Source organism: Halichoerus grypus, chromosome 5 (assembly GCF_964656455.1).
Source record: "Halichoerus grypus chromosome 5, mHalGry1.hap1.1, whole genome shotgun sequence".
Lineage (NCBI taxonomy): Eukaryota > Metazoa > Chordata > Mammalia > Carnivora > Phocidae > Halichoerus > Halichoerus grypus.
In genome coordinates this window covers 102,363,524-102,391,048 of record NC_135716.1, presented here as the reverse complement: position 1 = coordinate 102,391,048, position 27,525 = coordinate 102,363,524, and the positions used below count along the sequence as shown (strand labels likewise).

Genomic DNA, 27,525 nt, shown 5'->3' with positions numbered 1-27,525 from the left:
CATTTAAGGAACAGACCTGTTTGTGACTTAACTCACCCTTTTACTAGCTGTGTAGTTTATTTTAATGTATAAAACAGGACAGTTAATACTAGCGTAGGTTAGGCTGGAGTGAAAAATAACCCTAAAACTTGAGTGGCTTATAAAAGAAAAGGGTTTTTTGTTTGTCATGAATTGACAAACTCTATCATATCTGCTCTCCATCATATCTGCTCACTCTGTGACAGAGTCTGATAGGGAAAACACTATCTCAAAGTTGTGATCAGCCAAAGCAGAGGAAAAAAGCTCCCACAAAATAATAATACAATCCGAAAATGACATGTGTCACCTTCACTCACAATATATTGGCTAATACTCATCATATAGCCCCACCCAGCTGTGGTGGAGTTCAAAAGCATTCCTACCAGGTGCCTGAGAAGCAGAGATCCAGAAACACTAGATGCAGCATAAAAGACTAGCAAAGTGTTGTTGATAATTTACTAATAATCTGCATAAAGTTTCTAACATAGTCTTTATGAAATATAATGGCAAATATCTGGAAACATTCTTCATTAAGGGTTGGCACCTAGCATAAAATAACATCATCTATAAACAGAATTTGTTTATGCTTTATAGTCCTTATGTTAAGTTTCTTTGATGAATATATTTTAAAAATACACAAAGGATATCTTTTTTCATTTTTAAATATTCATAATGGCATTACCATGCTTTGTTAATTATCCAGCTAATATGAAATCTAGAAATGTCAGAAAATCAAAGAACTTATGTTTCCAGATATTATTTGGATCTTTTCCAAATTTATTAAATATGACAAGAAAGTTCATATAGCAAAGTGTTAATTAATCTTCAAATGAAGAGAAATCAAACAATAAATTTTGTGATTCAACCCTTTACATTTTTTTGACAATTAGACCCAGAAAACTATTTTCTTTCCCAAGAGCATGCAATTATTTGTTGGTGGGGGTGGAAAAATAGTGTCCTTCATATTTTCTCACTTTATTATTAGTGAGGGAGATAGAATGACTACAGATATGTTCCAATTTCTAAAAGTTCTGGCCTTCTAAATTGTTCCACACAGAATAGTATGTATAGTATTAAAATTCCTAAAATGAACAAATAAAATTTACTGCACATTTCTAAAAGTCTGCAAGACTATGAAAAGTACAGTTTAATTCTGTCTGTATGCAAAAAATTATATGTCCCAGACTTATTTATCTTATAACTGGAAGTCTGTACCGTACATAGACTTTTAAAAATTAGACTTTAAAACTACCAAAAAAAGAGAACTTGATATATCTCTTCAAGGCATTTTGTTTAAATCCAAAGAATATTGCTGAGAAAAAGAGATTTTACAGCCATAACCATATTTGATATTTACCTAAATGTGAAAATTTGCCTACCACTTACCTAAACTGTGCATATCTCTGTTAACTTAAGATGAACGTCTGTAAACTAACAAAAATACTAAAACACATACCTAGGGATTCTCCAATAAAATTATAAATCCACTGACTTTAAAGGACTTACAAATATACATAAATATATATAGTACTGGGGAGATTTTTTTTAAGGCATGGCAATTATCATTCATGCTTTTAGAAGTAATTCAGAATGGAGTTTTTTTGTTTTTTGTTTTTTTTCCAGAGGGAAGAGTTATATTTTCCATTCTCCTACCCTTCAGGCTTGGATAACTGCTCCAAGTTGGGACATTCTAACCCTTGTCATATAATATTACTCCGACAAGGTCAACTGTGGCAAACTTTCCCAGGATCAGAAACTGATTCTTAATCCCTGTTGAGAGATAAAGCTGGGTGATACAAGCTGTGAGATAAATACAGACACTGACTCTGTGGTCGACACTCATAAGCCCTCTACTTTATTGCATCTCACTTGAAGCTAAAGAATTACTAAGTATCAGGAATGCAATGAAACTACAAGTTTTGTAAGAGGCAAGTGAGTGTTTGTTATCCTGACATCTGAAATCTAGGAACAAGAATTCTTAACACTTACTTGTTATAAAACAAATGTAAGACTGCTTAATGTAATGGTCAATAAATCAAAACTAAGTTTAAAAAAGTAAAACTATAGTCTATAGCTAATATCACGCTTAATAGTAAATTGAGAAATAAGGCAAGGATGTCAACTCTAACCACTGTTATTCAGTATGTCACTGAAATACCTAGATAGTTAATAAGGCAAGAAAAGGCATACAAATGGAAAGGAAGATACAAAATTTTCCCAATTTACCAATGACATTATAATCAACATAAAAAAATCCCGGGAATCTACAAAACAAAAAACAAAGACCAAAACAAAACAAAACAAAACAAAACAAAACTTCCTAAACTAATAGTGGGTTCAGCAAGGTCTCAGTATACAAAATCAACATACAAAAATGAATTTCTATAGAGGGGCAATAAACACATGGAAACAAAAATTAAAAACAATACCATTTATAATAGCTCAAAAATGAAATACATAGGTTAAATCTAATAAAACATATACAGTATTTGTATACTGAAAATTACAAAACACTGATGAAAGGAAACAAAGATCTAAGGAAATGAGAAGACATGACCTTTTCTATGATTTTGAAAACTCAATGTAGTAAGGATGTTGACTCTCCCCCAATGGATCTATAGGTATAGTGCAATTCCTATCAAAATCCCAGTAACATGTTTTGTAGATATTAAAGAGTTTATCCTAAAAATTACATGGAAAGGCAAGGAAACTAGAATAGCTAAAACAATTTTGAAAAAGATGAATAGGGACGCCTGGGTGGCTCAGTCGGTTAAGCAGCTGCCTTCAGCTCAGGTTATGATCCCAGGGTCCTGGGATCGAGTCCCAAGTCCTGAGTCCCTCATCAGGCTCCTTGCTCAATGGGGAGCCTGCTTCTCCCTCTACCTGCTGCTCCCCGCTGCTTTTGTGCACCCTCTCTCTCTCTCTGACAAATAAATAAATAACATCTTAAAAAAAAAAAGAAAAAGATGAATAAAATGGGATGGCTCTCTAACCAATTTTAAACCTTACTATTTAGCTACAGCAATCAGATAATGTAGTACTGACAAAGGATAAATACACTGATCAGTGAGACTCAATAAAGAATATAGAAATAGAGCCAATCACTACCCCAAAAATACAGCCAATTGCTTTTTTAACAAGGCACACAATCTATTACATCTCTCTCTTTCTCTCTCTCTCACATAAATAAATAAATCTTTAAAAAATGGAGAAAGAATAGTTTTCTTAAATTGCTGGAACAATTGGATAAATATAGGCAAAAAAACAAACCAAAACAAAATAAACAACAAACAACAACAAAAGTCAATCAAACCTCACATCTTATACAAATATTAACTCTAAATGAATTAAATATTTAAATGTAGAATATAAAACAGTGAAACTTACAGAAGAAAATATAGGAGAAAGTATGGAGGACCTAGGGGTAGGTGAAGAATTCTTAAACAGGAAAAGAAAAGCACAATAAATTGATAAACTCACTTAATCAAAATTAAAGATTCTGTTAAGGGGTGCCTGGGTGGCTCAGTTGGTTAAGCTTCTGCCTTTGGCTCAGGTCATGATTCTGGGGTCCTGGGACTGAGCCCCAAGTAGGGCTCGCTGCTCAGTGGGGAGCCTGCTTCTCCCTCTCCCAGCCCCCTGCTTGTGTTCCCTCTCTCGCTGTGTCTCTCTCTGTCAAATAAATAAATAAAATCTTTAAAAAAAATAAAGAACCTGTTAAGATGATAAAAAGGCAATTTAAAATGAGAGAAAATATCTTCAAACCACATATCTGAAAAAGGACTCATATTTAGTGTATATACAAAACTCTCAAAATGTAATAGTAAACATAAACATAAACACACACACACTCACTCACAATCTAATTGGAAATTGGGCAAAAGACATGGAACATTTTACCAAAAAAGAATATACAAATGGCATATAAACACATAAGCACATGACAAAATATTCAACATCATTAAACATTTAGTGAAATGCAAGTTAAAACCATGATGAGATATTACTACAGTTAATATGAGTTTAAAAATAGTGACAATAACAAATCTGGTTAGGATGTGGAGAAATTTCGTCATTCAGAGATTGATGGTAGGAATGTAAATATAAATGGTACAGTGACTCTGGAAAATAGTTTGAGAATTTCATTTTAAAAAGTACACTTTTCATACAATTCAACAATCCCATTCCTGGTCACTTATCCCAAAGAAATGAAAACTCACGTTCGCATGCACAGAAACGTACCATGAAGGTTCACAGCAGTTTTACTTGTCATAACCGCAAAGTGGAAATGACCTGAATGGCCTTCAAAAAAAACCTGTGGCATATCCCCATGGAATGTAGTATATCATAGAATACTACTCAGTAATGAAAATGAATGAACTATTTTTTTTTTTAAAGATTTTATTTATTTATTTGATAGAGCGAGAGAGCACAAGCAGGGGGAACAGTAGAGGGAGAGGGAGAAGCAGGTTCCCCACCAAGCAGGGAGCCCGATGCGGGGCTCGATCCCAGGACCCTGGGATCATGACCTGAGCCGAAGGCAGACGCCTAACCATCTGAGCCACCCAGGCGCCCCGAAAATGAATGAACTATTGATACACACAAAAACCTGATTAAATATCAAAAGAATTATATTGAGTGAAAAAATAATCTCCACAGAGATTACTTATTGTATGATATTCTTGAAATTTCATAATATTTATTTACATGATATTCTTGAAGTGATAAAGCTATAATGGCATACACAGATTAGTGATTGACTAGGGCTAGGGATATGGAAGAGAGGGATAAAGGATGGCTGTCATTCATGAAGGAGTAGCCTGAGGGAAATTTTTGTGGTGTTGGAATAATTCTGTATCTTGATTATGGCAGTGGTTAAATAAATGTATATATGCAATAAGCTTGTATAGAAATTTACACACAAAAAACGAGTGCATGCAAAACTGTTGAAATCTGAACAAGGTCCGGGGATTGCACCAATGTCAATTCCCTCGTTTTGCTACTGTACTACAATTGCTTGATCTTGCCTTTGGGGGAAACTGGGTGAAGAGTACATGCGACCTCTTTACTACTTTTGTAATTTCCAGTGAATTTATAATTATTTTAGGTAAAAAGTTAAAAACACACTAAGTAAGAATAAAAGCAACAACAACAAACAATATCAATGATGTTAAGATGGAGGAATATACATGAAAAATTTATGCCTGGCACTGTAGCCTGGCTAGAGGTACATAGGAGATGTGGTTATAGAATACTTTGATACCAGTACAAAGAAAATAACCTAAACAGATATAATATTGACAGTACCATAAGGTTAAAGAAACTATTTATTTTTTAAATGTTGTTTATTTTTTAAAGATTTTATTTATTTATTTGACAGAGAGAGACACAGCGAGAGAGGGAACACAAGCAGGGGGAGTGGGAGAGGGAGAAGCAGGCTTCCTGCGGAGCAGGGAGCCCAATGGGGGGTTTGATCCCAGGAACCTGGGATCATGACCCCAGCCGAAGGCAGATGCTCAATGACTGAGCACCCAGGCACCCCTAAAGAAACCATTTAAAACAAAATTACAATTCTGAGGCTAGCAGAGATTTGTTTCCCCTGGACAGGAAATACCATGAGATATTAGATTTGCACTGTACATTTGGGAATCAATTTAATATTCACTCAGTGAAAAATAACAAGCTTCAGATAATTATTTTATTTACAGGAATATTATTATTCTTAATAATGATATTGACAATAAAAAAGCATGTGTAAATCCTCCTTTAATTTTTTTATGAGTCTCAAGGGATTTATAAATAAATTATGTCTTGTTAAGCCTATCAAAGTTTGCAAGATGCCCTTAGCACGCACAGTGAAGATTCAATTGGAGTTCACAGATTTGGTAAATGGAAAAAATTATAACTCAGATTTTCTAGTTTTAATTCAGAATTTCCCTATTGCTACACAAGTCTGATTCCAATATTAATATATAGTTTTTATTTATAATAAATAATATTTTGCAATTGTATTACATTGTAGTCAAGATGAAATTATGTACAATGAATGTTTACAGGGAATTATTTACAATTATTTACAATATTTCTATACTTACATGTTCTTTGGGTTTGATTCCTAAGGCTTAATATTTAAAATATAAGTACATTGAAAATCATATTCTTGGGACACCTGGGTGGCTCAGTCGGTTAAGCGTTTGCCTTCCGCTCAGGTCATGATCCCAGGGTCCTGGGATCGAGCCCCGCATCGGGCTCCCCGCTCTGCGGGAAGCCTGCTTCTCCCTCTCCCTCTGCTGCTCCCACAGCTGTTTTCTCTCTCTCTCTGTCAAATAAATAAAAAATATTTTTTAAAAAAAGAAATAAAAGCATATTCTTTAATGGAACTTGGGATAAATTACTTTGTAACTGAAGAATGCTCACATTTGAGAACCTTTAAAGTCTTGTACATCTGCGTTTGCAGTTTGGATCACAAAGTTACAGAATATAGCATAACATTTTATTTTATTCAATGAGTAAAACAATTCATGTAAAATATAAAAGCAGACAACTTATGTTATTGTACTTCAGTGAAAGCATCATGAAGGAGCAACAGGCATGATGATGGCCAGCCTCTCAAAAACAAATAATACGGATCAGTGAAATATTTAGAAATACTATGTCAACTCTGAAATTATTCTTATCATATGTCACACCAAGTTGAATGTGGATAACGTAATAGATTATTATGTGAAGGCAATGATTCACTAAAGGATGAAATAAAGTAAAGTAAAATGTATTTTTACATAGAAAATAAACAAAGAAAGCTGCAGTCACCAAGAAAATGCTCCTCCTCAGATTGGTTACTCCTCCTTGGATGTGCCATTTCAGTTCCCACATGACATTTGGCATTTTTTATCTTGACACATTACAGTCTTAAACCTATGACCTTCCAGAGAGTTTAGCAGAGTCAGAACTATTACTGCAAAGATAAGGGGATAATTTAGTTTTTCAAATATGGTTTGGATAAATGTCAAGACAACCTATTGCCAATGTAAAAACTCAAATGGAGAGCGCCTTCAAAAAGTTCCACTTCATGATATAAAGAGGAAGACTCTCTGCCATCAGTATTTGATGAATAAAAGAATATTTTGAATGAATTTTTTTCTATTTATAAGTTCCACAATGTGAATTCAATTGGGATATAAAAATCTGATGGCCTGACATTTCAAGATTCATTAAGCTCAGAGAATTGTGAATTCATCACTGGGTGAATTTTTTGTTTACTCCTCATTCCACTGTACTGCTCTCCAAATGATTAGTTAATAGAAGCCAGAAAAAAAAAAAGTGCATTTATATTTATCTCTATAATAACAAATAGCAAGCTAATAAACAACAGAACCAAGAATTAAATTTGGTTCTAAAACTTAAAATAAATAATGAAGGAGGTTAACAAGTAGAGCTAATAAATTAAGATTACTAGGTGAGGTTTAAGTCACAGGGGGTAAAGATCACTCACACATTCTTCAATATAAAAAGAGCAGGATTAGTAGCTTGAGAACAGGGGTTTTGGAAAAAGAAATATCTGAGTTTGAGTTTTTGTATTCATTTGCCATGAACATGAACAATGCATCTTACATTTCCAAGTCTAAGGTTCCTAAGCTATAAAATTGTGTCATAAATAAGACCAATTTCATAGGAATGTTGTCAGATTTCAATGACTTAATCTATTACAGTGTTTTTAAAAACACCTAGCACAAAATAACTATCAATAAGTCTTAGCTATTTTGAGTCCTGCATTATTCCCAGAAAAATGGAAAAATGTGAAGATTCTCTAGACAATGTATACCCTCTTAGTCCATTTCTATTGACAGACACCAATCTGATAGCTTTTGGGGAAAAATTGATAATAAAACACAGATGATTTTATTTAAAAATTAACCTCTTCATGTGCAAGTCTGAATTCATTCTTCGCAAAATGTTTGTTTACAGTTACATTATTATGACATTAATAGTTTTTCTGTAAGCAAGTTGGTAATGGAACTGAATGTAGTTCGGGGTTAATGTTGATTTTGCTAGACAATAAAAATTATTATAGATCTAATCATATTATGAAAATTAGTGCATGCTTTTTGTGGAAAATTTGAAGGCAGAAAGGGAAAATTGGATTAATTTACTATATTTTATGGTCTGCTATTTTTTTAATTTATTTTTTTCATGAACATTTTTCCATGTCATTAAATTGTCAACAAAATCCTCATTTTTAATGGCCACATAATCAATCCAATGAATTCTGAAAACTACTTTACAAGCTGTGTAGCTTCTTTGAATCTTAGTTTCCTTGTCTGCAGCTTGGTGGTGATAATAATATCCACCCCAAAGGCTTAGTGTGAGGACTAAATGAGGCAATGGTTGTGAAAAAGCTGGAATAGTAAGCTAGAATGCACTATACAAATGTTAGTTATTATTAGCTCTGTGAAGCCACTAAGAAGAAGGAACAAAAAATGTGATGGGGTGGATATTGGCAGAAAAAAAAAAAAAAAAAAGCTTTGACTGACTATTATTTTATAGCTCTTTCCTACTTCAAGAGGAGGAATGGATTTCCTAAGAGGTTTTGGTTTTGTTTTTTTTTTTTTTACTTCTACGTTAGTATTGCTACAACATAAGTAGAATAAACCCTCCAAAAAAGATAGAAGGTAGAAAAAAAGTCAAAGTCTATAAGCAGGCAGAGAGCAAGAAGTAGGAAGATTTACATCAAGTGGTTACCCTCTTTTAAAGGATTAAAACAAATCAGATTCATTAAAATATTTTTATTTTTTTAATTTTTATTTACATTCCAGTTAGTTAACATAAGTGTAATATTAGTCTCGGGTGTAAAATATAGTGATTCAACACTTCCATACAACATCCTGTGCTCATCACAAGTGCACTCCTTAATCCCCATCATCTATTTAAAACATCCCCCCATCTTCCTCCCCTCTGGTAACCATCATCTTGTTCTCTATAGTTAAGAGTCTGTTTCTTGGTTTGCCTCTTTCTCTCTCTTCTTCCCCTTTGTTCATTTGTTTTGTTTCTTAAATTCCATATATGAGTAAAATCATATGTATTTATTTTACTCTGACTTATTTTGCTTAGCATAATACTCTCTAGCTCCATCCATGTTGCTGCAAATGGCAAGAGTTCATTCTTTTTTATGGCTGAGCAATATTCCATTGTGTATATAGACTACATCTTCTTTTTTTTTTTTTTTTAATTTTATTTATTTATTTGACAGAGAGAGACATAGTGAGAGCAGGAACACAAGCAGGGGGAGTGGGAGAGGGAGAAGCAGGCTTCCCGCGGAGCAGGGAGCCCGATGTGGGACTCGATCCCAGGACGCTGGGATCATGACCTGAGCCGAAGGCAGACGCTTAACGACTGAGCCACCCAGGCGCCCTAGACTACATCTTCTTTATCATTTCATTTGTCAATGGGCACGTGGGATCTTTCCATATCTTGCCTATTTCAGATAATGCTGATATAAACATCAGGGTGCATATATCCCTTTGAATTAGTATTTTTGTATTCTTTGAATAAATACCTAGTAGTGCAATTGCTGGGTCATAGGGTAGTTCTATTTTTAACTTTTTGAGGAACCTCCATACAGATTTCCAGAGTGGTTGCACCAGTTTGCATTCCCACCAACAGTGCAAGACTGTTCCCCTTTCTCCACATCCTTGCCAACACCTGTTGTTTCCTGTGTTGTTGAGTGTAGCCATTCTGACAGGTGTAAAGTCATATATCATTGTAGTTTTAATTTGTATCTCCCTGATGATGAATGATGTTGAACATTTTTCATGTGTCTGTTGGCCATCTATATGTCTTTTTTGGGGAAATGTTTATTCATGCCTTCTGCCCATTTTTTAATTGGATTATTTACTTTTTGGGTGTTGCATTTTACAAGTTCTTTATATATTTTGGATACTAACTTTTTATCAGATATGTCATTTGCAAATATCTTTTCCCATTCAGTAGGTTGCCTGTTAGTTTTGTTGATTGTTTCCTTTGCTATGCAGAAGCTTTTTATTTTGATGAAATCCCAATAGTTTATTTTTGCTTTAGTTTCCCTTGCCTCAGGAGACGTATCTAGAAGGAAGCTGCTACAGCCAATGTCAAGGAGTTTACTGCCTATGTTCTCCTCTAGGATTTTTATGGTTTCAAGTCTCACATTCAGGTCTTTCATTCATTTTGAATTTATTTTTTGTGTATGGTGTAAGAAAGTGGTCAAGTCTCATTCTTCTGCATGTTGCTGTCCATTTTCCCCAACACCATTTGTTGAAGACACTGTCTCTTTTTACGTTGGATATTCTTTCCTGGTTTGTCAAAGATTAATTGACCATATAATGGTAGCATCATTTCTGGGTTTTCTATTCTGTTCCATTGATCTATGTGCCTATTTTTCTACTAAAAAAGAGAACTACAGGCCAATATCCCTGATGAACATGGATGCAAAAATTCTCAATAAAATACTAGCAAACTGAATCTAAAATACATTAAAAAAATTATCCATCACAATTGAGTGGCATTTATTCCTGGGTTGCAAGGGTGGTTCAATATTCACAAATCAATCAGTGTGGAACACCACATTAATAAAAGAAAGGATAAGAACCATATGATTATTTCAATAAATGCAGAAAAAGTATTTGACAAAGTACACCATCCATTCGTGATACAAACCCTCAACAAAGTCTGTTTGGAGGGAATAAACCTCAATATAAGAGGGCATATATGAAAAACCCACAGCTAACATCATCCTCAATGAGGAAAAACAGAGATTTCCCTCTATGGTCAAGAACAAGACAGAGATGTCCACTCTCACCATTGTTACTTAACATAGTACTGGTAGTCCTAGCCACAGCAATTAAACAACAAAAAGAAATAAAAAGGCATCGAATTGGCAAGAAGGAAGTCAAACTTTCACTATTTGCAGATGACATGATACTCTATATAGAAAACCCTAAAGACTCCATCAAAAAACTGCTAGAACTGATAAATTCAGTAAAATCACAGGATACAAAATCAATCTACATAAATCTATTGTCCTTCTATACACCAATAATGAAGAAGCAGAAAGAGAAACCAAGGAATCAATCCCATTTACAATTGCACCAAAAACCATAAGATACCTAGGAATAAACCTAATGAAAGAGGTGAAAGACTTGTGTTCTGAAAATTATAAAACACTGATGAAAGAAATTGAAGATGACACAAAGAAATGGAAACACATTCCATGCTCATGGATTGGAAGGACAAATGTTGTTAAAATGTCTGTACTACCCAAAGCAATTTACACACTTAATGCAATCCCTATTAAAATACCAAAAGGATTTTTCACAAAGTTAGAACAAATAATCCTAAATAAAAAAATGGAACCTCAAATATTTTAAAATATTCATTCTTATAATTTAATGTCTTGAATGATTTGAGATATATTTTGCTTTAGAGAGCATCAAAAATCAGGGACCGTGCTTCATCTTACTGTAACTCTTGCATTTTTTTTAAGTAGTCTCCATGCCCATTCTGGAGCCCAATGCAGGGCTTGAACTCACTACTGAGATACCCAGGTGCCCCAGCTCCTGCATTTCTTCATTTTGACTAAATTCAGTATTCAAAAATAATCATTTGGTGTAGGGGAATATTCTAATTTTATAGTTATGGGAGAATGGTCTAAAAAAGAATTTGTCTCAAAAATCTCTTGATAGTGTTTCTATCATAGTAAAATACAGAAAAACATTAGGATGGTTTTTGGTCTACTATTTCTTGGGAGGTTTCAAAATGTTGAAATATGTCAAAGAGCCACGCAGCCAGTTTTATTGCTATGTACAACCATGCACTTTATCTTAGTAAAGTTCAATATAACTAAAGATAAGACTTGTGTAGCAAAAGCAAATCATATGTTTGTATTGGGCTGAATGATACAAGACTGAGTTCAACCACCAATTCCTCTAGTTCTGCTACCAATTTAGGCAATGACTAGTAGCAAGTCAATTAATCATCTCTGCCTCAGTTTCTACTTTTGTAAAATATATTCTTTAATAGGTATTTAACAATAACACTATTTTTATAATTGTACCATTCTTATTGTACATCTTAATTACAAGTATGTGAATCCTTATTTCATATCACTTAAGTATAGTGAGCATTTGCTTATAATGCAAGTCAAATCCCATCCCATGTATACACAGCTATGTTTTGTAGTCGTCTGTCATTTAAAACAGAATTTATGACAAGTCTTCCCTCTCTCTCTTTCTTAACCTCAATCATACATCATATTTCTTTTTTTACTCATTTTGTGGTCCTCACTGAACTACTCTAAATCTTTCCTGTGTTTTTTTCATCATCATCGTCATTTCTCTTTTCAAGCCTTCTTTTTTCCTTTTAAAGAGACATAAAAATGTGTTACAAATGTAACTGGACTTGGCTTCATTTTTTTGAAATTACAACTTGGCTCTCACAAAAGCTACTTACATTAACTCAACATGTCTCTAAATTTGTGTAGAAAAATCAGTGTGAAAGATAAAAAAAATAACAATTTTTTCCTTTTGTAAATTTTAGAAGGGAAAAATAAGGAATGATATATGAACAGAGAAAACAATGCTGTTCTGAACATCATATTGTTTACATTCCATTTGTGGAAATATGACTTACAGAGGGCAAACAATAGAACCTCACACATAGTTGAGTCAACAAGTATTTATAGAGTGGGTAATAAGTAGCTAACCAACTGTTCCAGATGTGTTGGTGGTCCAGATGAGGATTGTAGTTTAGAGCACAAAGTACCTATGTGATCTATTGTGCTTCTGAAGACATTTGTTTAAACATTATGAGCTCCTATGAAGAATGGTTGGTATGCTGGCCAGGGATCAAATCTGTCAAACTCCTTGAAGATAGTTAGGCTTCCAAAGTGGACTCTGTAATAAAGTTAGAGAACCCAGGATGGAGCAAAACCAGAGATAAATGAGTCCACTAAAAGAGACTTCACTCATTGTCTGAATAAGTACTTCCATCTGAAGATCTTTCCAAAGGAGGCAAATGTAATCCTGCTTAACTTAGAAAAGCCTCTGAGAAAGAGTAATATTTGAACTTGGCTTCGAAATCTCATGCTTTCCCAAGATACAAATTGCTACAATACTTTGGTAGATTTTATCACATAATTTTTGTCTTTTCCCAAATGATTTAAAATCATATTCTTATTACATGCATTCAAATTAATTTTGTTTTGATTATTGTTTTTGAATTCTGAGCACCTCTAAAATGGTCCATGAGAATAGAGAGTTGGTCCATTTGTTGCTTTATTTTCAGCTCACTAAATAAACTAACCTTTGGGTGATACAGAATGAATTAATCTCGGGGAGCCTTAAAACCCATGTTGCAATAGCTGATTTGTTGAGTTTCTTTAAGGAGGCAATCACTGATGTTCATTTTCAATCACTAAGTTGAGAATTGCTCCCATAGTTCTTCTTTCCTATTCTCCAAGGTCACATGTGCTCTGTGAAAAGCAGAAGTAGCAGACCAAGAGATTTTTAAGCTCCATCCCTTACCTTCTGGTCCAAAACTTCCCTCTTCCTATCTGGAATTTCTTGTTTCTAAACAGTGATTATTGCATAGGTTTTCCTCTTTCTTTGCCTTGCAACTGATAAATAACTTTGATATACTACTCAGATTTTAGTTTTGGTTTTGGTTTTACTTCTGAATATGGCTGCTTAGGTCACCCATTTCAATGACCTGCATTGCGACACCCAGACTAAATCAGCTCAGCCTCTCCTCCCCAGTCCCACTCCATCCATAGCCCAGGGAAGGACAGCTCAGAACTCCAGCTTGTATGGAATTACAGAATTTGACAGATTTGTTCTAAGACTGTGATTCACTTGGGACTGCCCCACAGAGCCTGAAGGGACAAAGAAAAAATTATCACCTCCTCCTTTTCCTAAGATCTAACAGTTACAAAGGGTCTCTAAAGTGTTCCTAGTCATGTTGCAGCATATCCCAAAGAGGTTTTTAATGTGTGAAAAATAATCTTTGTAAAAGACTTTTAAATGATTCTTCCCTTTTTATTAATTTAACAAATTTACTCAGAATAGTTTAAATACATTTTCTAATATGCTTTTCTAGCATCTTGAGGCTAGTTAGAAAAGAACTAATTTTGATTAACTAGCTTTGTTTTCATCTCTGCATCATCTCACAATGAAATACTGGTTGGTTGGTTGCTTGCTGCGGTGTTTATGAACCATAGCTTTGTTTGCCTCTTGATTTCTGACAAAACACCTCAGTAAAGCAGAAAATCTATTAAAACTCTATTCCTGATTTGTTTCCTTTATAAGAAAGATGTGCATAGCATTAATATGAATTTTTAGGCTAGATGTTTTCTCTTAGTCCCAAGATTCTTCCAATAAGTGTTTTTCATTCTTTTCACAATCAAAAATAGTAGTTTTTTAAATAGTCATGGTTGTATTTATTAACAGCTTTTCTCAAACTCATATTTTGGTATGTTGAAAATACCTTTATTTTCTGATATCCTTTTTGTTTACAATTTTAAAATATTATTAGGAAAAGAAGAGAGATTCTAATTAACGTTACTTCTGTCCTAGAAAATCTACATGGACTGTTAGGTGAAAAATCACTGGCCTACACAATCTCTCCTGAATTCCACAAAATATATTTCCAATAGCCTATAGAAATGTCAAACTCAATATATTCCACATTGAACTTATTATTTCACCTCCAAGCACCCCTTCCTCAAATTAGTTCTCATTCTATAATCCTAATCTTTTTAAATAGTGCACATTGGTGTACATTGTCAATTAGAAGCCTTGTCTCATCTTCAGCTGGCATCACATGTTTTTTTTTTTTAATTCTCCAAAATCAAGTCAATCACTAAAAACTGTTCATTTAATCACAGAATTGTTTCTTGAATCTGGCTTTTCCTATCAATTTGTATTAGTGACCCCTTATTTTCTGTCACTTAGATTATCATATTATAACTATCTCTCACTTAGATTATTAAAATCGTGCTTTAGCCACCAGAATTTCCTTCAACCTTCCATCTTCCATGCAGCTACTAGATTTCTTATAAAGTAAATCTCCATTCAGTTGTTCAGTTAGTCCATCATTTTTTTATTCTTCCACTCAACAAATCAAACAACACCATCCTCAAACTTAAATTTGATGCTTTCCTTTTTAGGTCGCCCATTAGAAACTCTTAGCCACATTTATGATTCATTCACTGCAAAAGTGTAAATTCAATACTGAATGCATTGGTGCACTAGCTTCATTGTTCACTCTATTTTATATGATCCCCTCTTGTTTACTTTTCTACTTGGTCTCATCATTGTCTTACATTATGTGTAACTTCATCCATGCCACGAGATGAAGCATATATAAAGTCACTTATGGACATTTCCAAACCTAATTTACTGGCTTCAAAAATCATTCTGGGCTTCCCATTGCTCATAAGATAAAGTACAAACACCTTAGCTTGGCTTCATTATCTCGCCTCTACATTCTTTTTTTTTTTAAGATTTTATTTATTTATGTGACAGAGAGAGAGAGAGAGCCCAAGCAGGTGGTGTAGCAGGCAGAGGGAGAGGGAGAAGCAGGCTCCTTGCTGAACAAGGAGCCCGATGTGGGGTTTGATGCCAGGACCCTGGGATCATGACCCGAGCTGAAGGCAGTCGCCTAACAAACTGAGGCACTCAGGTGCCCCTCGCCTCTACATTCTTGAGCATCAAGTCCTACACCCTGTGTTCAGAAACACAGATTTTCTAAGGACTCATAGGATAAGTCCTAGCTTTTTAACTTGCCATGTCTTTATATTTTTGCTGATATCTTCAAACATGCTCTGAGAAGCACAATTATTTCACAACATGCAAGTAAAGATTTCCTCACGTAAAAGTTATAGTGTCAAGTAAGTTTGAAAAGTGGCATATACCACATTCTCCTTATGAAGATCTTGACTGCACAATTGCTTAAACAGTAGTTTTTTCAAACTTGAAGACCTTAAGAATCAACTGGAACATTGTCAAAAGTTATGGATTTTCAGGCCTATTTGAAAGAAGACTATGAATCATGTATCTGAGGTGAGTCCAGTGGTTTGAATATTTGTGTCCCCCTCAAGTTTATATGTTGAAATCCTAATATTCAATGTGATGGTACTAAGAGTGTGGCCTTTGGGAGGTGCTTAGATAATGAGAGCAAAGTTCATGAATGGGATTAGTGCCTTTATAAAAGAGACCTGATAGAGATCCCTAGGCTTTTCTATTGCATTAGGACACAGTGAGAAGTCTGCAACATGAAAGATAGCTTATTCCAGAACACAACCATGCTGTCACCCTGATTTCTCATTTCCCACCACCAGAATTGTGAGGAATGAATTTCTGTTTATAAGTTACCCAGCCTGTGGTATTTTGGTGTAGCAGTCTGAACAGATTAAGACACTGAGTTCATGAAGTCCGTGTCTTGACTAATTGACCTAAATTATGTTTATAATCAAGAAAATTTATGAAAGTGGTTAAAATTTGTGAGCATTCTGCAGTAAAGAAACCTTTTTGTCTTTGTGTAATCCAGTGTTTGTCATACATATTTAGGTATGGACATCTTTTTTACCTGACATCTAGTTCTTCTCAGAAAACATCTTTAAAAATTCTGGCTAATGCTATTCTCTTTATATAAAATTCTTCTCCTATCCAGGAAAATTCCTGGACATCCTTCAAAATGCAGCTCAAAGCAACTTCCACCATGAAGACTTCTGTGGCCTCTCCTACATAGCTCCAGCTACATAGTTCTAGTCACATTGTTTTATTTTAACAAGCCCATTTCCTTCCTTTAGTGTCTGAGTAACTTGAGGGAGCAGAACACATACACACTTTATATGATGAATGCTCATGATGAATAAATTAATGAATGACTCCATGAATGAATGGCAAGATATCATCGAGCTTTCTAGAATAATTATGGCTCAATCAGCACAATATACTCAGAATCAGTGTCAAATTCCAGTTTTATTCTTTATGTCAATCTAACTCATTATTGGGGCTTATGTTAATGTACAGTAATCTTCACATGTGATCTTAGAAAAACTTACTCCCAAGTTTCTGACTACCACCATTCACTATGTCAAATGTCTCTTCTAGACCTTTCTTCTTTGATCAAATCTTTCCTGGACTGCTTTGTTGTTGGAAGAGTCAATGCTTTCTTGCATTGTCATTTTAGGCATTTACCACATTCTTCTCGAGCTAATAGCATAAGTATATCTTTAGAATTTATAACAGAGAAGGAACAGTTTTATGAAGTATTTGCTTAGGCAGATATTTCATACAGAAAAGCTGACTTCAATATAAGATTATTCTAATAGTTTCTAAAGGATCTCAGTATGGATTTAAAATATGGGTCCAGCATTTTTTGAAAAATTTAATCTTTGATTTGATTGTTTTCATATTTTTATATAAATATTTACTGAATACCTCTTAGTACAAATGAAGAAAAATACTAAAAAGGAGCATTCACTGAAATTCCATTACGATTTTTAGCAAAAGAGAGAACTATAATGTGTATCGAAATCAAACATTTATTCTTGTGGGGTCTATTTTGGCATTAGGATTTCCAGAGAGTTACCCAAAACAATGTGCAAGTGATTTTCTCTTCTCTAGTCTGCAGACCTGCACTTTAATATCCTATTGTTTGTTTCTCAGTTTAAAACTATTTTTAGAACAGAATGCATATTGATCAGCGAATGTAGCTAACTGTGCTGAAAATAATTCTGTTTAAGTTTAAACACTAAAATAAAAATAATCTAGGATATGTTTTGAGAAATTGATAATGAACTCTATTGCAGGAATTCTTTAAAATGCCGCTTCACCTTTAAGGCAATCTGTGCATATGTAGTTATCAATAATACACAAATTAACAACTTTGCAAAGCATATTACCATTTCTCTAAATTACTAGATCATCTGTTTTTGAGTGAGAAGACAGACTTATCTGTTTTTAACCTGCAGAATTCCTACAATAGAGTTTTACATATATAAGGTAATAAACCTCTGTTGATTTAGTTATCTGTCAACTTCATTTAACTACTAAGTCATCCATATGAAACATATGGAACTCAACAAAAGAGCTATCCTAATCTATGACAAAGGAAATAAATGGTGAGATGAAAGGTTAAAAAAAAAGTCAAAGAATGAAGAAGCTAAATGTAGAAGGTCCTGCATGAGTAGCAGAGACTTCTGGATTATTTCCAAGTAGCCAAAAAGATTCTTCTGACTGGAAATTTATTGCATTGGCTTAGACAAAAATGTGACTTATTTGTGTATCTTAATAGTATTGCATTTCTCATAAGCCACTTATGAGCAGTGGTAGCCAACACATACACAAAGAAGCCACAGACAAGGAAGAGAAAAGACACATTCCATTATACAAATGCATGTCCACTTGGCTTGGTTTCTAGAGCAATGTGGGAGCACACTAAAGGAGGCTTGCAGAGATTTGTCAGCCCTACTTTTACTGATATAGGGAATCACCTGCAGATGGTTTCAAGGTTATGGGAAGTCACTGGTGGTGTTTCTATCAGCATGCATTAGGCTGTTCAGTTTCTGGTTCCCAGATCCCATTCTTCTATTATCCAAGGCAGGTGCGGTCAGTTTCCTTTGGTCTTGATTCATTGGCTCTTATTCATGGAAAACTCCCTGGTGTTTTCCCCAAGAAAGGATAGCAGTTCAATTCAATTTTAGCCATCTAATTTGTTGTTAAATTAGCTGGCATGCTATGTCAAAGGGAATTATATTATTGGATTCCTGAACGTCCTATTTCCCTTTCTTTTCTTCAGATTCTTTTACTTTAACCTTGCATTCTGTGGAATAAAATAGTTATGTCTTTTACAGTAATGCTTATACCTACTCACAGAAATATATTTTATATGCTCCAGTAGGCACATTATAAATTGGCTCCTTAGAAATCCTAAGAAACATTCCTCAATATTTCATTTTTAAGAATACTTCTCATAAATTAAATCTGTGGGGTTTAAACTTACTTTGAGAGAATTAAAAAAAAAACCCTGGAGTTTTACTAATTTCTGCAAAATTTGTATTAATAGTAGTTGGAAATTTAAGGTGTTTTCCTTTTCACTGATTTTTATTTTGTATTTCTAAGTCTTTATGCTCTACCACTATGCTTTCCTATGATCTTTGTTAATACTCTAAGTGTGTCACCTAATTTGAAACAGACTTGCTCCTGTTTTCAACTATATTCAGTTTGTGGGTTAAATATATGAGATAGAAATAACTGCACAAAATGTGCATTTCTAAGGCTAGACATTCCAAGTAGGCCTTTGCAGCCAAGAATGTGAGTTGGTCTGGGCAGGAATGATAAACTTGGGTTCTTTTAAAGTAATAGCAATGAGTGTGAATCCTGAATTTAGGAGTTTATCTATTTAATTTATATGAAAGGTTGTGTTTGAAGGAGACTGGATTTGAAGGCTCTTGTATTAAATGTACCCAAGCACAAATACGATCAATGTGTGACGTAAGACCAGACATGCCAAAAGTAAGTGATGCACAAGGAAATGTGGTTAAACCTTCTCTGTCCTTGTCCAGCTGTCAGTCTCTGGTGTCAGCTACTTTATTTTAGTTGGGAAGGAAATAGGAAATTAGAGCAAGGGAACACACACGTTTGTTCAAAAAAGAAGACTCTGAAACAGGATGTACATGCTGTGGTTAATAACAGCAAAACACCCCTAGGTTTATAATTCCTGCCCAGACTAACTCGCATTCCTATCTGAACAGCCTAGTTGGAATGTCTCATACCAGTAACCCTGCAGGCAGAAGTGATGGACACTGACAGAAGAATGGCTTCCACATGCTTTCAATATGGTGGAAGGTTTAGGTGACAGATTGATTCCGTTGGCCACCCCCATGATTTGGGAGGAGCACCAAAGGAGATAAACTTTCCACAGATCTAGGTCTGTGTTGTAGGGAAAAAAGTTCAAATAACAAAACTGAAATGCTGTGGTAATAAATCAAAGAAGTACATTCAGTAGCATGTGTGAAAAATCCTAAAGAAGTGAGGCAAGAATAAATGATTTAAACACACAGTGTAAAAAAGAAGTCTTTATCTAAAGGACTTATCTTCCATTATTGCAAAGAACAACTAGCCCTTAAGCACAAAATAAATAGCATTGTAATAGTTATGTACTCCCCAACATAGGGACAAATAAATGCTCAGATGATGTTTCTCAAATCAAGCATATACTAGAAAGCCTAAAATAGTAACATAGAGTGATATGCGGCAAATCTGAGGCATTGGGCTTACATTAGTCCACTTTGGAGAAATAAGATGGTTTAACATAAAATATTTAGCCTAATGAATCAGTCTACATTTCAAACTATGTGCTGCCTGAATTCTTCAGCCACAGAAGTTGGTTTGACTAAAATTAGGTCCCTAAAGTAAGGAAAGGTAGACTGGTTGACCCTATTTCAGATCCCCTCTCTTCCTGAGGTTCACAGAGATTAGGTAACATGCCCAAGATTTCACAATCAGAAATTCGAAGGTCTAGCATAAGAATTCAGAATTTTTACTCCAAATTCCATGTCCTTTCTCCCATCTCACATATTCCAAAAGTTATGATTCAATCCCAATTCAGCTCCTGACCGTACTAGAGTAAATCACATCAGTTTTAGGACTCTGCCACTAATCCCTCAGTTTTCACTAGATTCAGGATGGGCAGATTTTTGATCTTATTTATGATTGGTCTCCAAAGCCCTATGTTGGCACATAGGCAGGCTGAAGTCATTTAACTTTCATGAATTTGCTTATTCTTATAATGAAAGTATATTAAATCTTCTATGGACCAAAAACTCAAAGTGAGCACATCATGTGTCTTCTCTCAAAGTGCTCACAGACCAGTACAGAGACAGACAATAAAATGAACAATTATAGTTAATACACTGATATATAAACTGTTTTTTTGAGAAAAGGTAAAGATAAAATTCTAAATAAAACTAATATTTAATGTCTGGCAGAAAAAGAGTAGCCAGTGACGGTCAATGCAAAGAAGCACAGGAGAAAGTGCAGAGATGAAGGCAAGGCCAGTCGGCATCTTTCTGTCTCCCTTTTGCCCTCCATAAAAGAGGAGAGTTTGGAAACTCAGCAGGCATGTAGCTTTAATGTGTTAATACATATCTAGTTCCTTACAAATGATTCATACTATATTTTTAATTACATTATTGTTATTCTATGAAATAATGCCCCCATGATTTATATAATTGGGAAATTATATTTGCGATAATACTTAGACATTTTCCCCATTTTAACTAAATCATATTTAGCAAATAAAACTATCCATATATTATCCTAAAAATAGTATATATGTATATTTAAATGTATAACCCAGACTATCCCTAAATAGCAATCTGATTCATTCTTAAATAGATCACTCTTAATGGATTCTAAAAATACATTTTTAAGGATTTGTGTTAATACTTCTGAATACTTCTTAGTGTGGCAAAAACCTGAATGTTATGCATATTACTGGAATGTAAAGTCTTTCCGCTATTTCTAGTACTACACATTTATATAGCAGCCCAAGAGCATCAACCAGTGGTTCTCTGCAATGCAAGAGGAGGATAGTGGAGATTTAGACTCTATTTCCATCTCTGTTAATAGCTTGCCTATAATCATGGCTAATTCTTGATGCGGGCCCAACATTTATTCAATAAGTGATAGCTGGAAGCAAGACACTGGGATAGGCATCATAACAGTCTGAAGGCTGATGAGCTGTGGAATCATTGTTTAAGAATTTGGCAGTATGGCAGGGAAGATAAGATTAGCATAAAAATAACAGGCTATACATTAAGTGTAATAAATCTGTACAAGTAAAATGCCATGAGAACTTTTTAGGGAGACTGACTTCCAGCAGTGGATACCAGGAAAGGCATGTTAGAGTAGAAAATAAAAACACTTCTCTTTACTGCTGAGACATGTTACCGAACCATTTTTTAGGGATAGAGTTTTAGGTAGTGCTGCAGAGGGTGGACTACAATTGTTATTTTTAACTGCAATAACTATGAAATTGTAGGGATCGCTATAAAATGTATTTTTGTTCTTTGAGCTTTTAGGAAGCACTGAACAATGAATGTCAGAAATCATTAGCGTAGATTTCATATGCATTCAAATATGTACTCTCTAATATACCTTAGTATTTCACATTTACCAGCCTATAATTTTTGACCTAAGTGTATATATTTTCAAATTACAGCTTGTAAAATAACCCTTTACTTATTTAAGACAAAATTATGATACTCCAACTAGCTATATCCAAGACCAAATTTTTCTGCCATTTTTTGCCACTTGAAAATAAAGCAGCTACATTTTCAGTACTGAAAGAATACTTTCTTTTAAAGCCATAAAGCTGTATTAATAGAATCCCAAACATTCCATAGTGGTGGCTCAACACACTAAAATGTGAGTTCAGAAAGCTCATTTTGATCTAAACTGTTTACACTGATTTTCAGCAGGGGACACTGAACAAGGGTTCACAGTTCAGTTCTTGAAACTGTGGTCTAGGTAGTGAACCACAGGGAGGTTGACTGGCAACTTTCAGAATGCCAAGGAGACAGGGCAAAGGGTTGTTCCTGACATTTTTCAAATGACTTTCTAAACAGAACTCTTCTATTACAGTTTTTGAAAGGGGGTTTCAGTAGTTATAGAGCAAGATTCAGAGGTGAGGAAGTTGCTATTAACATGGTGGAGAACTGCATTTGGTGGGCGGGATCAAGAAGGAGAAGGAGAGAGGGAAAAGGGGGACCAGGAGAAAAGAAAGGCATAGACTAGTGGAAAAAATGGCAAATGGCATTTTTTATCCAAGTGTCTCATGTGATAGTTTATACAAAAATCCAATAAACACCGGGTTTTCTAAGATAGAAAAGAAAAATATGTCATTAACCCAAATATTCACTTTTACCTATGCAACCAGAACAGGGCAGTCATATTTAACAACAGAGTGCAAGTAAACATGTAGATAGCATGACAGCAGTCCCTGGAAAATCTGTTTTATTAGTTATCCCTCAATAATACTTCCTTTTCATAGATTAGCAAATAGTCTTGAGTTGCAAACTTTGTGAGAATTTCATTGTGTTTTCAGAAACACATTTGGATCAAAATGACTTTCTTACAGAAATTAATGATTCTTTGAAAAGCAACAGGCACTCATGCAGAAATCACTTCTGCCTCCCTTGTAGAAATTATTTATCTATCTTACTAGAAGGGAAATTCCTGTAGAGAAGACCCTGTACTTTATCCAGTTTTGATACCTGACATTTCCCACAATATTCAACACATAATAAGCACTCATCAAGCTGGACGAATGGAATGGCAATGTCCATACAGGAGCAGAAACTACTATTTAACAGCCACCAGCCACAGACATGGGGCTCAAGTCCTTGTCTGGAATGGAGAAGAATTGTAGCTTGTATATATTCTTTTTGGGTGCTTTCTGAACAATGTCTTTCTTCATAGTCATATCACAAACTATGAAGTTCAGCTGGAGAAAAATCACAAATGAAACATCTTCCCTGCTAATTCAACCATGGCAATTCAAACTGCAATTGAATTTTGGAAACCAGAGCTTTTCATCCACCTGATTGACACAGCATTATCAGTTGACAGACTTATTACCACCTGGTTATCAACTTGCTCAAGCAAATGAAAAGTTCGGGAATACCTAGCAGTTATGGCAGATGTTAACAGAGTTGGACAGAGAGATTTAAAACATATCATGTACAAGTTTTTCATTTCTTATTACAATCTTTTCACTTTACTGGTATGAACTGCAGGAATTGTCATGGTTTTCTCCCTTTGTTGTTTAGATCAGTATTCACCGCAAAATAGTTCATTGCTTTCAGTCCTTGCCAATTTTGATAAGGTGCAAATACTTATTTGGCCTAAGTGAAGTAGAGCAGAATGAATTTTTTTATATAATTTCTGTCTAGAAATGGAATTACTAAACAGGTCAAAAATGAAATTAGAATAATATCATAAAGGTATTCTATACTGAATTTTTAATAGGCAACCCATATCTTGGGATCCCTACTGTTAGTAAGAAGTGGATATTATTTTTGCCATTTTAAAGCAAACACAAAAGATATATGCTTGAGACAGGCAAGGTGAAAGGGTTGAGGATGGAGCAAAGGAACCAGGGTTTGACTACATTGCAACATTCATGCAATAAATACTTCTGAGCCCCCGATGTGAGTCAGGCATAGGAGACATAGCTTTGAATAAAAATTGTCTTCATCACTTACAATTTGCAGTGAATTAAAAAAACACCTCCTGTCAAATTTCTTACGTTCAGATTCTCATATTATCTCTCATAGACCGGTGCAACCAAGATCAAAGAGATAATGTGTTTTCTATGGATACAATATTTCTACAATTGATACCTTTTAGTGACTAGCAATCCTATTTAATAGAAGAGCCTTACAAATTAAAACTAAGGTTATAATATTAGGTCCTTGAATTTAAGAATAATTCTATAAAAAAGAAAACACTGTCTTTTTACAAAAAAACCCTGAGATTTAAGTTAAATTTCTAGAAGTATATATTTCCATTCACTGAGTGAAAACCAAATAAAACTACATTACATTTTAACTTCTAATTTTACAGCCATTTATTATATAATTAGGTACTACAGTAATGAGCCTTTTTTAATATTTCCTAAATTAATATTTCCTAAATTTCCTATTTTCTACCACTGTGGCAGGCAGGCCAGCTGATAAATATCTCACCTGCCCCCCACCCTTCCTCCTGGTATTCATACCTTTGTGTGATCCCCTCCCCTTTAGTGTGGACAGGACCTGTGACTGATGGAAGTTCATTCTTGTGATTACATTACACTATATAAGACTCTCTTGATAGCAGACACTCTAGAAATTCTCCTTGCTTCCCTGATGAAGTAAGAGACCATGCTGGGAATGCTCCCATGCAAGGAACTTTAGGTGGCCTCTAGGAACTGCAGGAGGCCTCCAGTTGCTGAGGAAGGGTTTCCAGCTGACAATGAGGAAGAAGCCCATCTGGTCCTATGACAATAGGAAGTGAATTACAAGAGCAACCTGAATGAGTTTGGAAGCAAATTCTTCCCATAAACTTCAGAATGAAACTCTAGACCATAGTCCTGTGAAATCTGAAGCAGAGGACCCAGTGAAGCTATGACTGGACTATTGACTCATAGGAATTTTGAGATAATAAGTGTGGGCTGTTTTAAGCAGCTAAGTGTGTGGCAATTTGATATGCAGCAATGGATAACAAATACATCAACTATTCTTCAACTCTTGAAGTCTAAATAAGTATCATAATTTCTATAGATAAAGCAGTAATTCATTTTTGCATTCAGTTAATATTTTCTAGTGCCAGATACTCTTCTAGTTACTAGGAACATGGTAATAAAAAATGACACAATTTATATGCTCTAATGGAGGATATTTTAATGATATTTGAAAGTTATCATAGAATAGCTACATAATCACACTTGTGTGAAGTGAATAACAAATGATCAAATGTGGTCGTGGGAATTAGGCAAAACTCCCTCAGTGGTATGCTATTAGACATTCAACAATAGGCTCTTACCAGCGGGAAGGGGAGTGAAGTCCTGATTTGTAGCATTTGCCTGTGTCTGTGCTACAAATGCCCCCACCATGGTCGATTTTAAGATATCAAAGCAATATCATTGAACATGGAGTTGAGAAGAAATGAACATAATCAACTTCTACAACCTGGTAATAGGCAAGTCCCCCCCCCCCACACACCACTGGGGTTCCCTAAAAAAGTGACAGTTAAACTGTCTACCAAAGAATGAATCTAACTTCACTAACAATGATGGGAATAAAGAACATTCTAGAAGAGCAGTCTGCTTATCAAAAGTTCTCAACCTGGAAGAGTTTCCTTATTTGAAGAACTAAAGAAGAATGTAGCGAGAGCTTAAATGCTAAGGGGACAGAAATTCAAAAGGAGAGAATGAGGAATCAGAAAGGGCTCAGGCTATTCAGACTGCAAACATTATTCTAGGCTCTGGGGATACCAGAGTAAACCAGAGATACAGTCTCTATCTCATGGTGTTCACAGGGCCCTTTATGCAATGTTAAGAATTTAGAGTTTGGCCTAAAGCAAAAGGAAATCACTGAATCATTATTGGGAGGAAAATAACAGTTTGTGTTTTTAAAAGATAGCTGTTCTTTGGATAAATTCATTTTAAAAAGCATATGAATGTGTGGGGAGAAATGAGTTCAGACAATATTACTCAACTGTGTATCAATTCTTTATTCTATAAAATAAAAATAACAGTACCTTTATCATAGTTGTTTGAGATTAATTCAATATATATAAATTGTTTAAAGGTAGTCAGCACATAGTAAGCACTCAAAAAATGTCAACTACTTTTTTATACTGCTTTTCTTCTTTTTCTTTTATGTTGTCTTATTGTTATATAAAACACAGGAAGATGTCTGTGATGGAGATGCAGATTTGAAAGGGGTCATCATATGTATGGTGTTTGAAGTCATAGGAGAAGACAATATTGCTAAAGAAACAATAGTGAATGAGAAGAGAAAGAGGGTGGACCCCGGTCAAAGCCATGTAGAGCTCCAAAATTTGAAGATTGACTAGAAATGAAGGAACCTTCTTCCTTTGGCAGTAAGCTTATGTCATAAAATATGGAAATGACAGGTTCTGTCTACAGAACTACGTTGAGCTCACACCTGGATTATGGATTCATTTCTAAGGTCATCATTATTAGAAGTATGTAGAAAATATGTAGAAAAACTGGATAGAGTTCAGAGAGAAGTAATGAAAATGACTAATGACTTGAGGTTGATGGATTTATGAGGAAATATTAAAAACCAGAATGTGCTTCAACAAAGACTATGGGGAGAATGGGTCTAATTAATTTCCTAGAGTTTTTAAGAAAGAGTAAACATGGAGGAAAAAATAATTATTTCCTTCAGACTGGGAAAAGAAAAAGCAAAAACTATATACATATCAGCCTATTAGCCCAAATATTAGAAGAGGAAACTCTAACATGGAGAATATTCATTTTGTGGAAAAAGTTTTCAAGGAAACTGGTAAGAAATTACATTTTGAGACATAAAAAAAAGCTTGAAAAAAATAAATTTTAAATTGAGTTCTATAGAACATCTCTGTGTGGGTAAAAATAATGCATATATAATCTTGAAAACTCTGTTGTCTTTACTTACAGATAACAGAATTACCATGGGGACAGAAATTTGGTCTTTTTCATTCATGTATCATCAATTCCTGGAACAGTGCTTGCCAGAACAAATTAGATCCCATTTGAAACAATTGTAGATTTTCATCTTAATAGGAATTTACTAACGTTTTTCAATATTAATTTCCCACATATTAATAGAATATTATTATCAAATATCTCAGAAATGTAGTCATAGTAGAGAGAAAAATGGAATAAAATATTATAAAGCAATTTCTTATTTTAAAATATTAC

At 34.4% G+C, this 27,525-nt stretch overlaps 1 long non-coding RNA gene across 1 annotated transcript in view; it reads left to right on the top strand.

The window, feature by feature from the left end:
* The window catches only part of LOC118548314 (uncharacterized), a 77,145-nt gene extending 49,885 nt beyond the window's left edge, over positions 1-27,260 (top strand). The window contains exon 4 of the long non-coding RNA XR_013447543.1: positions 26,505-27,260. This is a non-coding gene — a long non-coding RNA (uncharacterized LOC118548314). The remainder of the gene's footprint in view (positions 1-26,504) is intronic.
* Positions 27,261-27,525: the final 265 nt, after the last annotated feature.